Below are 13,700 nucleotides of genomic sequence, written 5' to 3'. Positions count from 1 at the left end.
AGTCTAAATTGTTTCATTTCTCTTTTCAAGGTTTGTATCACGTTATGATAGCGTTCTTTTAATCAAATGATGGTCGTAGAATATTAAATTCGTTTCGAAACTACGTGAAAGATGTTAATTGTAAAGAAAAATGCAATATTCTACTTTGTTAGTACAGGCATTCACTGCTACGTGTCGCTAGCGGTGCCGTTTCCAAACAAACTCCATTATAATTCGTTTTTTCGATATAATAAACAATATACTAGCGTTTTTATCGCATCGTAATGTTCCTTCAAATTATTCTCTCAATTCCTAATAATTGTGAAAGTCTTCGATTTTAAAGAAAAATGCGATTTACTTGACTAGCACCATCGTTCACAACTAGATGGCGCCATGTGCACTTCTTCTCGAAAGTACTCGCATCAATTTTAAAATCGTTGTTAGGCTTTCACCTTTCCATATTAATTACTTCACTACATAATTAACAAAATCTCTTATATTTCTCAAGTTTTTAAATTTCCCCTGTTTTCAAATTCTAAATAACCTAAATATTTTAATCAAAGAGTTCCTCAAATTACTCAAATTTTCATACATCAACATAGGTCTAATTCTACTAATAAATTTATTTAATATAAAAGTATATGTAAATATGTTAATACATCTCTTTGAAGTAAACAATTAAATATAATATTTTACACTAAATATATTAACAAATTAATCTTCGATAAACATTTATATCTCTTCGACACATTTTAGCCATTCGAAGATTCACTTAATATTAAAAATACAAAAGTCGACGAACCTATACCCCCATAAAATGAACTCACAAAAACTCGACAATTCCCCAGAAAATATTTTCACGTTCCCTAAAACTAACGACGTGCGAATTTATTTGTGCGAAGGTTCTCCGACAACAGATTCAGCGCCAAAAAGACAAACAGGTGGTTGAAACTAATAAACATTCGGGGGTGGATGGCAAGCGTAACACCTGCGAAGTGTAACGATAGCAAGATAGAAATGTAAGCAAATATTTTGACGGGAATCGTTGAAATTGTTGAGAAAACGTATCTCGTCTTCGGATGGAAAGTATCAATATGCATAAGGTAGCGAGGGGTTGAGTACTTGAAACTCCGTCGGCTACTTCGTTCAACGGCCATAACGAGCTATGAATTATGAATTGCTCCGACCGACGATCGTTCGTGTTAACTCGTGTCTATTTCTTACGACTGTTACAGACGTTCGAAAATTAACGGTCGTTGTTTGTACACACGGTCGAACCAAGTTAGAAACGTAAGCAAACAAATTTATTTGCAAACCTGTGCTGCATTTTGTAATCACGTTCGTTCGTTAGGAACATTAAGGTTTCATATCACTTTTTAATTCTTCATGTATAATATATTAATTGTACAGATAATTCCAAGCGTGGTAACTCTACGCGTCGTAATTCCACATGCGGTGATTCCACGCGCCATAATTCCACGCGTTGGAATTCCACGCGTTGGATTTCCACGCGCCATAACTCCACGCGTTGGATTTCCACGCGCCATAACTCCACGCGTTGGAATTCCGAGCGTGGTAACTCTACGCGTCGTAATCCCACGCGTCCAAATTCTAAGCGTGGTAACTCCACACGTCGTAATTTCACGCGTTGGAATTCCAAGCGTGGTGACTCCACGCGCTGTAATTCCACGCGCTGAAATTCCACGCGTAGGAATTCTGGGCGTGGTAACTCTAAGCGTCGTAATCCCACGCGTTGAAATTCCAAGCGTGGGAACTCCACACGTCGTAATTTCACGCGTTGGAATTCCAAGCGTGGTGACTTCACGCGCTGAAATTCCACGCGTTGGAATTCCGAGCGTGGTAACTCCACGCGCCGTAATTCCACGCGTTGGAATTCCAAGCGTGGTGACTCCACGCGCTGTAATTTCACGCGCTGAAATTCCACGCGTAGGAATTCCGAGCGTGGTAACTCTACGCGTCGTAATTCCACGCATTGAAATTCCTAGCGTGGTAACTCCACGTGCCGTAATTCCACACGTTGGAATTCTAAGCGAGGTAACTCCATGCACTGTAACGTACTTAACTAAGTTAACATAATAAACTTTAAAAAATATTGCCACCTTGAAACTATATTAATCCACCGGAATAATAAGCTAGCCGATACCTAGCAAAAGTGAAGATTGAGAACTCTCCGTAATTTGTCGTGACTTGTTCCGCAGTAGAAACAATTAAATGTCTTGCGAAAGAGGGTACACGTTCGAGGCAACGTGTCATCAGTTACTAGGGTAATAGTTAATTTCGTAGGAGGTCCGCGATACGAGAAAAGTCTCGGTGGATGGTAGACGGTGGCCTTTAATTGTTTTGCAGCGGAAGAGGATCGCGCGTTGCAGATTAGAATAAAGCCCGGTTTGCGGCGATACTCGAGACGGCCAAACACGATGCAATTTTCCCTGGCGAGTTCGCCGGATGTGGAGATTGTTGCGAGGAAGATTCGAGAAAGAGATCCTTCTGAATACTTGACACGGAGAATGAAAAAACTCCGATGAACTTTCGAGTTCTTTGGTGGCATAAAATGGAAGGGGATTTAATAAAATGTCGGGTTGATGATATATTTTAAATTGTGTTTGAGCTTGTTATAATTGCGTCCTATGATATTCTGCACGTAGATGATGTTTATTTTATTGTAATAATATTTTGATTTAATGATATCATTTGTATTCAATGTTTTTAGAAAGACATACTGTCAAAGAATATAAAACAGTTTAAATAAATGTTCCGCAATGATATAGTAACTTATTGATGTTCTCAGACATTTATATTAAATGTTTAATAATAATCTTTAAATTGTATCAAAATATTTGATGCAAGTTTCATAATACGATTGTGAGTTTTGAGGTTAGGAAGACATGCACTGTCAAAGAATATAAGAAAGACATTTAAGTAAATGTTCAGCTATAATATAGTGACTTATTGATGTTCTGAGACATTTATATTAAATGTTTAATAATAATCTTTAAATTGTATCAAAATATTTGATGCAAGTTTCATAATACGATTGTAAGTTTTGAGGTTAGGATGCACTGTCAATTAAATAAACTTTCAACAGTAATATAGTAATTTAATGATGCTATACAATACATCAATATTAAATGTTTAATAATAACCTTTAAACTGTAACAAAATATTTAATGCAAGTTTTATAATGCAACTGCAAGTTTTGAGGTTAGGATGACATGCACTGTGAAACAATATAAGAAAGACATTAAAGTAATTGTTCAGCAATGATATAGTAACTGAATGATGTTCTCAGACATCTATACTAAATGTTTAATAATAATCTTGAACTGTAACAAAATACTTGGTGAAGATTTTAACATGATTGTAAATTGAGGACACTGTCAAAAATTGAGGAAAAAGAGGGATATAGGTACAGCACTTAAGAGTTCCATTTGAAGTCTTCCTTCCTGTCTCTCGACCCTGGAAACCCTCTTACCTTCTTTTTCATATCACAATACACCCTTCTGCTCCCCTCACCCCTTCTTCGACACTGATTAACGATATCTCCACAAAATATACATCGGTATATTTATATTCTACTTTAAACATTCTAACAAACTAACCAACCCCTTATTTTTGAAACCTTTTGTCACAAATGAACACAAATTAAACTTATTCAAATTACTGCAACGAATATATTTCTCTAGTAGATACATACAAAGTCCAAGAACGATGATATTGAAGAACGGGGATATTTATATAAAAGCTATTTAAATATTCAGTTCTAAATTCAAATGAAATTTCACTCTCGACATTTTTTCGACTCGAACCTCGTCACGTTCTTTCTTACCTTCTCCATGTTATTATAATCTGATTCCACGTAGTGTCGTAAAACGAGCATAATTCCGTGTCACGGGTCAATGTCGCCGTTTTATCATATCCGTCAGAAATATACAAATTTTCTGTTACCGCTACTAGGCATTACGATAACGCTAATAATTTAGTCAACTATTTCACAACTACTTTCATATTCTCCTCCTATAATAATGGCTGTTTGAGAGTAAAACGTTTATAAGAGAGTTCAACGGATGCGTTACGTGCATTGCGTTGTAATGCGCATAATTTGCTCAAGGTAGACAAAATTTCTGTACACTGAGTTTCGGTGGAAAATGTACTGTTGTCAAACCACGAGATGGCGCGTGAAGACGCTGAGCCAGGTTAGGTTTAATTAAGGTTGAAAGGTTAGTTACATTAACATGCTATTTTCTTTAAAAGCAATATGTTTCCTGTAGTAATAAATTAAATACATTAATTTTGTATATTTCATGTATTTTTTATATTTTGTTCATGTACACATTTTTTATTATATACATTTAGTAATGTATTATATATATCAAATAATGAATGTATTTTTTGAAGTGAAATAATAAAGGAAACCTTGTTAAATAACATATAGTAACAATATATCACACAGTAGATGAAATGAGAAAGAAACGAAACCTAACCTAATTCGAATGCGCGCGAAATTCAAACGACAAAGCGTAAGTAAAATGTTTAAGCGTAATAGGCATCTGTTTAGCATCTATTCGGTGGACGATCACCGAAATCGGCAACGATAAAGAGTGAAATGAGAATAAAGTTTTGGAGCAGATCGACGATTCGGAAAGTTTCGGGATCGTTTGGAATATTACGGGAATCGCGGAGGTCTTTAAAGGTTTCGAAAGTCGCGAGAAATCTTGAAAAGTTTTCGATGTAACTCGGGCGAATCCCGCTTCCTGAGAAATAGAAATCTTATGCTTGTCTACACTCGCCGTTACGCGCACGCATCATTTTTATTTTCCTTACTTTCCTCGCGATTTCCATGCTAGCGAAAATTATTATTTAATCTGCTAGCAAATTGGATTCTTTATCGCTGTTTCGTGGTACTTAGATGTAGAGAGAATTTTTAGGTTATGTTCCTTGGAAAGATCATAATTGTTGTTAGTGGACTATTAGACTTCTTTTTTTTGAGATCTTATGAGAATTTATTTTATAGTGCTATCTGTGTACAACTAAAAAAATTCTGAAATTCCGAAATTCGTTCTACGGCAATATAACGAGAGTCTACTGTACAACGCATACGAAGGAAGGAAATGAAGGAAATATAGGTGCATTTGAGTAATAAATAATACAATTAATATCAATATTTCTATACAACCCGTTTATTATACGCTTGAATCATATATTAAATAGTATTCATGCTAAATATATAACTCAAGTTTCAAATATGTGTCTACATATCTTATACAGTTCCTTTCAAACGTTTGTGCTTACTCCCACATCGCTCTGCCAGGAAAAATCGAGGAAGAAGAAAAGAAACATAACAGCGCTACAGAGTTCGAAGAAATTCATTGCCAGAATCGATGAGAACGTCTCTCCCGATCGCACGTTCACGAATTTCATCAAAAATCGTAATATTACTTCCATCTCGATCGTCTCAGTATTTGGCCGGCCGAAAAGTAACGTCCTCTTTGTCGCCGCATGTTGCTAAATGCAAGTGTTTGCGGAATTTTTGGACGAAAATGTTGCAGCGACTAATTCGTTTGAAGGATCTGACTCGTGACGCACTCGTGATGCACTCATGATGCACGCGTGACGCACTCGTGACGCACTCATGACGCACTCGTGGTGACTCATGTCGTGCCAATAACACATCCCTGATGCACTCATGACGCACTCATGACGCACTCACGACGCACTCGTGTCGTGCCAATAACACATCCATGACGCACTCACGACGCACCCATCATGCGCTCGTGACGCACTCACGACGCACTCACGACGCACTCGTGATGCACACGTGACGCACTCATGACGCACTCGTGTCGTGCCAATAACACATCCATGACGCACTCACGACGCACCCATCATGCGCTCGTGACGCACTCATGACGCACTCGTGATGCACACGTGACGCACTCATGACGCACTCGTGACGACTCGTGTCGTGCCAATAACATATTCATGATGCACTCGTGACGCACTCATGACGCACTCACAACGTACCCATCATGCACTCGTGACGCACTCATGACGCATCCCTACTTCGTGATCGATTTTACTCGAATACGCTTCAATTCGGAGTTCAAGTCCTCCTGTGCTATTATTAGCCCAGTCATAGATACCAAATTGACATAACATTTCAACTTTCTTTATCTGCTTGAACCCCGAGCCTAATACCGTGTCACTCGTGACGCACCCTACAGTTCATACGCGACAAGACCCATATTTTCATCGCGATACTTTGCCTTCAATTCTAATTAGAATCTTCATAATCGAAGAGCGTCGAATACAAAACGCGTCTAATTTTTCAATTTTCTTTATTCGACCCGCGCTGCGGCAGTGATTATTCACTCGTGCATGACGCACCTGGAAAATTGTAGATTAAAGGTTAACATTGTAGCTGTGACGCAGGTGAAAAGATTAATAATAATTCGAATACGTCGAAGCAATACACTGTAAGTTTTGAAGGACGAAACTTTTTGGCCAACCAAATACACCGAAAGGTTCGATAAATGTGGCTCCAGAATGTTCGGGCTCTCGCAAACGAAGGAACACTCTAGGTTTCTTTAATCGTTGGACTCGTTACGAAATGGCCAAGTGTAAAATGCTTATTAAATAACAAGAAACATTTGTTCCAGGTCGCAGACAACGAAAGGGTTAAGCGTAAATTAGGTTCCGTCAGGATCTGTTTTCAATAGTCGTCGTATCGAAACACCTTTCGTTCTCTGTCGTGCTCACGCTTCCTCATTTATACTCTCTCTCGCACACGCATACGTTCGTCGCGCTATTAACATTGACTACGTACTTATATATTTCCGTGTACATGAAGATCGGGCGTGAACAACTCGGTGCCCTCGGGCTATCGTTTCAAGATTTCACGTTTATAAACATATTGTGTCTCTCAGCGATTTGCAACTTTAGATATTTGTTTCGATTTCAAGATTTTGGGAGTCGAGGATTTGGAGATTCTGGAGAATTCTAGGGACTTCGGTGTTTGAGGATTTCATCATTTTTGGGATTTGAGGATTTACAGTTTTTTGAGGGTGTTGGGAATTTTCAAGGTTTGGAAGCATGAGGAAATTTAGGACCACGGTCAGAATTTAGGATTTTCAGATTTTTAATATATGTAGATTTTGATTTGAATTTGATATGAAGATTTGGAAATTCGAAACACAAAAAAATTGAAAGCATAAAAATTTTGCCGTGATCAGTGAACCGACTGTGCCGAACCGACTATGCCGAAATTGTCCGTGAGTTGCCCACGCCGGATGTAGTTAGTAACATATTTATCTAAGACATTTCACTAAGCAAACGCTTCCCATACGTGTGCTGAGTCACGGTGGAGGAAAGTACTTGAGTTTGTATGTTTAAGGGTCGTTACAGGCATCGTTGCGGTTTACGTCGTTGATGATCATTCGCGCCCTTGGATCACATGGAGCAATTGCACCCACGCCTCCGTTAACGCTGGAACAACCTCTGCCGATTATATACATACCTCCAAAACGATAATAATAAATAAATAGAAGCGAAAACGATAAACTTATTCTTCGAATAGCCTAGGGATACTCTAGGGAAATCCTTTGGAAAGGGACCTGGGATTTCCTTTGGAAATCTTTTCGAAGGGTTAAGTCTAAAAGCCTAGGGACATTTAGGGGACCCTAGAAAAAATAAGGGAAAAATTGACACATGCAAAAGTTTACATGAGTTCAGAAAAAGTTTAGAGAAATTAAGAGAGGTTGGAGTGAAGAGTATAGGGAATTTTGTGGAACTACGCAAAGAAATTGACAACCTAAGGACATGTAATCTAGGGAGAGATTAAAAGTCAAGAAAGTATTTACAGCAATTTGGTAAGGATCTGAATTAGATAAAGCTTAAGAGTATAGGGTAAATCTAGGGAAATGTAGAAAAGCCTATGAAACTTAACCTATGACTCGAACAAAGATTCAAGCATCTCGCGTACGCGCGAGTGTTAATAGAGCGCTTACGTGTAATTTTAAGAGAAGAAACCATAAGTCCGCCATTTTGGCTCGGTTGTTCCGGCGATACACTTCGACGCGATCGAATTGTCCCTAGCTGGTAACACGTTCATCCTCGTTTCACGATCCAAAATTCTACGTTCAGTGGACGGATATACGAGCTAGAATTTCGCGTAGTTCTCGTCTGATTTAGTCTGCAGAGCATTCGAAACGTTTCTTTTTTGAGAAGGACGCTTTCCCCGTTCACTCGTCGCCGAAAGAAGCTCAATTTCGTTGGTTCTCAACGAAGGAACGCGCGAAACGGAGGCGGCCATCTTCGCGGCCGTAACCTCGAATATCAATCAGTTGAACGAAGCTTCCCGTTATCTTCACGATATTCTATAAAAAATTTGTGTTATGGCGTTAAGAGACTTCGTCACGCGTTCCAATAAACGAGAACGTAGAAAATTATAGTTCTACCCGCCGGTGTTCGTTATCTCCACGTCGGACTATCACAAGCTCGATAAATCCCCGCGTTCCTCCCTCTGATAGTCACTGTTCCTCAGTCACACACTCCCCCCTAAACTAACACCGTCCCGTAATTACTTTATGAACACTTACAATCAGCATCGTATGCTCGTCTTTCGTTCCTTGTTTCGAGGAAAAGGAAACATCAGATGAAACCGAGACGACGACTGACGGTCTCGTGTGTACGTATTGCACTTGGTAAATGGCAGTTTTCGTGTATAACACGTAGCGTGTATAGAGACGCGGATATAGCGTGGTCGTAAATTTCGGTGATCTGAATATTTCATTTATAATTCATGGAGTCGATTTTGGAAAATTTTGCAAATCATAGTTGATCTTTATGCTCTGTTGCAATACTTAAAAAATCTTGCACTTATGGGTTCACAGAAATGACTTCAACATAATCAACTATTTTTATTGGTTTGTAATTGTAAACTGATAAGTATTAATTCGTAGATCACTGAGATTTGCAACCAGATCATATCTCTGTTCACTATACTCGAACGGAGAGCTCGCGATAATAATTACAATTGTCAAATCATTTTCAGAAGTTATTTAACGAATATTATTGTCGTCGCTTTTATCTCTTAAAATATTTCCGTAAAATGGTTTATGCTTGAATCTGACGTTTGAATTTGGCGCGCTTTGAACCTGAAGTAACATGGCGGGAGACTTGACGTTTATTTACATACCGCACAATGCTTGCTACTTGGACTAGCAACTGTGTTTCAAATTTTTCTGTTGATAAAGTATACTTAGTGCACAAGAACGGAACAGAAAATTTAATTATAAAACTCGTGATTTTTAAAATTAGCTCCAAAAAGTGTCAACATAACCTATTAATGTTTGAACTTAAGAGAAGTTTAAGAGAAGCAAATAAAGAAAACTATATGACACGTTGCTTTCCGTTCGATATCCCGCTACCCGATAAATGAACGAGAAGTTAAGACGATCTAAATAAGCAACCTTACGATAGAAGCAACCGGCCAGTCGTCGTTGGCATTTCACCAGACTCGTAGTTCCATAACCGACGTGCTTCACCGTCGAACGGGGACTGCAATCGGTTTCATTCGTACAATTGGGTTACCTTAGACCTAATCATATTTGTCGATAAAATTGACTTTTTCCCACGTTTATGCTACTCGTGGCCACTGCTCAGTCTGGAACAGCTTCATTCCATTATTGATCCTTGTCAATTTTTATAAAAAATGATGCTGTTATGTGTCGAACTCAAATATCTAGGGAATTTGGGGAATTTTAGGATTTGGGGATTTGTGGATTTTGGAATTTGAAATTCGGGGAGTTTAGGAATTTAGGGAATTTGGGGTTTGGGGAGATTGGAACTTGGGGAATTTGGGATTTGAGGAATTTGGGACTTGGAGAGTTTGGAACTTGGGAAATTTGGGATTTGGGGAATTTGGGACTTGGAGAATTTGGGATTTGGAGAGTTTGGGATTTGGGGAATTTGGAACTTGGGGAATTTGGGACTTGGGGAGTTTGGGACCTGGGAAATTTGGAACTTAGGGAATTTGGAACTTGGAGAGTTTGGGACCTGGAGAATTTGGGGCTTGGGGAGATTGGAACTTGGGGAATTTGGAACTTGGGGAATTTGGAACTTGGGGAATTTGGGACTTGGGGAGTTTGGGACCTGGAGAATTTGGGACTTGGGGAGTTTGGGAATTTAAGGAATTTGGGGCTTGCGGAGATTGGAACTTGGGGAATTTGGGACTTGGAGAATTTGGGACCTGGGAAATTTGGAATTTAGGGAATTTGGGATTTGGGGAGTTTGGGACCTGGAAAATTTGGGGCTTGGGGAGATTGGAACTTGGGAAATTTGGAACTTAGGGAATTTGGGATTTGGGGAATTTGGGACCTGTGGAATTTGGGGCTTGGGAAATTTGAGAATTTGAAAATGTGAAGAATTATGGGATTTGATGATTTGGGGAATTTTTAAATCTGGGAACTTAGGGACTTGCAGGGCTTGAAGAACTTAGGGAATTTATTTCAGATAATTTGAATACTTCGACATTTATAAAATATACTATGAAATCTTGAAAAACTTAAAAATGTTCAAATTTGACAATTTTAAAATTAAAAAATTTGGAAGTTTGAAATTGTAAAAATTCTCTAATCCTAAAATATCAAACTTTGGATCCCAAATTTGAAAACTGATATAAATTGCCAAGGACCACGATTGAGAACCACTGAACCACCCTCAAAGGTGTTGATTCGCAGTGACCAATAACCGACAGTTATCCTTCATCATCGTTCGATCGTCGACCGATCGTTAAGGTCTATTAAATTCGCCTAATCTCTTCGATGGTAAAAGACACTTCGTCTCGAACTCGCGCATTTCTCTCGAAAATGCTCAAGAAATCGTCGCGAAACTCAGGAGAATCTTCGTCATTGGGATTTTCTAATTTTTCTAATAAAAATTTTTTATTCGACGCGAGTTTGCGACACAGTAGAAGTTCCGCTTATAGTTCTCCGACCGATACAGCGAGGTTGTAAATTGAACCCTAGTTAAGCGACGCCTAAACTTTCAAGCATCGATTTTGCGTAAACTTTTCTGACGTCTCAATTTTTTGATTTGGGTTTTGAAGAATTTACGATCCCGCTATATCGGGGAGGCTATAACTAAATTAGCACATCGATCTAACACGGTGATGGGCAAGCCCGCCAATAAGCTCATGGGCAGCACTGTGCAGGAATCCTAATTATTTCCAATTTTCTAAATTTCCAAATTTTCCAAATTGAACTTTCAAATTTCTAAATTTCCAAACTGGATAATTTGTTAAATTTAAATTGTCAAATTTTCGAAAACGTTAAAAACTACAAATTTACAAATGTTCCTATTAAAAAATTTTCAAATCCTTTCCAAATCTTTAAACGTTAAAACATTTTGTAAGTTAAAAATTCGGAAAATGTTGGATTTGAAAATATCGAATATCGAAAACTTGATAATTTAAAGGAGAAGAACATTGGAAATTTGCCCTGGGCAGCTCGGTTGCCCACCGCCGACCTAAGGTGTACCGCCAACAGGAAACGCAAGAGAACAAGAAAGAAACGTTCACCTATCGAAAAGCACCAACGTGTCGCCTACGTTCACGAAACGACGCGACGATTTGAAAAGAAGCCACGCAGAATGAGCATTTCGTCATCACGTCAACTGCGGCTTAACCATGTGACTAAAACTTCTTCCATTTCCAAGTCTACCTCTAGCAGCTTGCTTACGTTAAATTGTACCTAAGCTTATCCTATACATAACCTATGTACTCGTTTTATCTATATATTATTATACACATAATCATTTATATATATGTATGTACATCTGTATACATACATACACATATATACGCAATATTTCTTCTTTGTATACTATACATAACATTAGCGAACGTACAATATTCTATAGAATATACTAAATATTTCTTATCCATATATAATATCATATACATGTATGATACACGCTATACATACGCAGTTATATATTTAATATCATACATGTATACCGTAACAGAACTTGCAGCGACATTCGCGAACAATTTCTCTTCGTAAATATTTCTAGTTACATATACAGTATAATAGTGTATATCCTTCGCATATCTATGTGTCTGTGTACGTGTCCGTGTATGTGTGTGTGCCTGTGAATACATATATTCATTTATTTATAATATATTTATATCTATATTTATTTATATATGTATAGTGTGCGCCGAGAAGCACATGAGGTTACTTTTATAGAGAACAGAGATCGTGTACGCACGACGAAACATTTGTCGGCGAGTCATCGTCCTTTCATCGGCCCATGCGCGGTCCGCCATTTTCCGCGTCGCGCGCATGCGCGATCCACGGCGCATGCGCAGTCACGCTACCGCGCAAACGTACTCCGCGTTATTTCTTCAAAATAAATGGCCGAGAGGGAGGCATGAGCTCGTGGGGAAAAGAAACGAAGTGGACTCCGCCGTTGGACCACGCCTGAGCATTTGCGATTGTCACAAGAACAAAAAACGAGCAGGAACTTTCCGTTTTTTGTTGTATAGTCCTTACAAGCGCCTCCGTACCAAATGTCAACGAATTCACGGACACTTCTAAACGTAAAATAAATAATTCTAACGGTTAGTCGAGTACCCTTGTACCGAGGGAACTCCGAAAATGCGACAAAATCAACTCGCGGACTTTTATATAGAAGCATGATCTCGAATGTCCAATTTCAGCGTTTGAACAGATTGAGATCTCACTGAGGGTTTGCATCTGTTCAACGAAACAATGGCTGACCGTGAAACGTTAAGATCATGGTGCCTTGCCCCACGGTTGCACGTAGATCGGCATTGAAGTACGTTTGGTGGTACGGTACGTATCGTGGTCGTGGTCCGGTATAATTATTCCTACACCTTATCACAAGTACTCGACGATCCCGCTCGTCCTCGACCCATGGGACACCTGCAACATAACAAAATGCAATATCAATCTTTGTTACTTCGTTTCTTTGTTCATGATTGACATCTTGTGGGAAAAAATTTAAATTCATTTTTCATTCTAACAATTGATTATGATTGACCACAGTTATAAGGGTCTCGGGGACTTAAAATAGAAAGGTTACTAATGTGTTCGTATTTCGTGCACATCCAGATATTTTGGACTGAAGTGGACACATAATTAGATACAGTGAAAATTGATTAGAAGTACCACTTGAATAAATATAGCAGGTTAATATTTTCCACGAAAGTGATGCGATTTGGAAAGATAAACGATGCACACGGAAATATCTGCCACTTGAAAATAAACTGGGAGTTAAAAGCGATAAAATGTTACTTTCTGAAAAATTTCTGGCTAATTGCATCGATCGGTCAAAACTTCTATGAAAGATTTCCATGAAAAAATTACTAAAACTAGTAGTCAGAATTTAAGCACTAAAGCTCGAAAGAATAAAAGATTGTAAAAGTTGAAGAATTTATAAAATTGAGATCTCGCAATTGGTAAATGTAAAAATTTGACTAAGAACGAGTAAAAGAATTAACCCGAAATGCAAATCGAGGTGAATGAAACGTAACTGAAAATTCAATGCATTCGTAAAAAGTCGCCATCTTGTTAAATTATTAAAACTTTCCTTGTCAAATACCATTTCCGCAAGATCAAAGTTCATCTTCAAACGATTCACTGATCACGAAGAAACGGGAGTCATTTTGGTAAATCAAT

At 38.4% G+C, this 13,700-nt stretch overlaps 1 protein-coding gene across 2 annotated transcripts in view; it reads right to left on the bottom strand.

Moving 5' to 3' along the window:
* Window positions 1-5,155: 5,155 nt before the first annotated feature.
* Window positions 5,156-13,700, bottom strand: part of foxo (forkhead box, sub-group O) — a 157,651-nt gene continuing 149,106 nt past the window's right edge. For both annotated transcript variants that reach the window (XR_001096563.2, XR_013041156.1), the window contains exon 8: window positions 5,156-12,944. The gene's annotated coding sequence lies outside the window, so the exon portion shown is untranslated. The remainder of the gene's footprint in view (window positions 12,945-13,700) is intronic.

This window comes from Megachile rotundata, chromosome 16, assembly GCF_050947335.1.
Source record: "Megachile rotundata isolate GNS110a chromosome 16, iyMegRotu1, whole genome shotgun sequence".
Lineage (NCBI taxonomy): Eukaryota > Metazoa > Arthropoda > Insecta > Hymenoptera > Megachilidae > Megachile > Megachile rotundata.
This window is presented reverse-complemented; position numbering and strand designations above follow the sequence as displayed.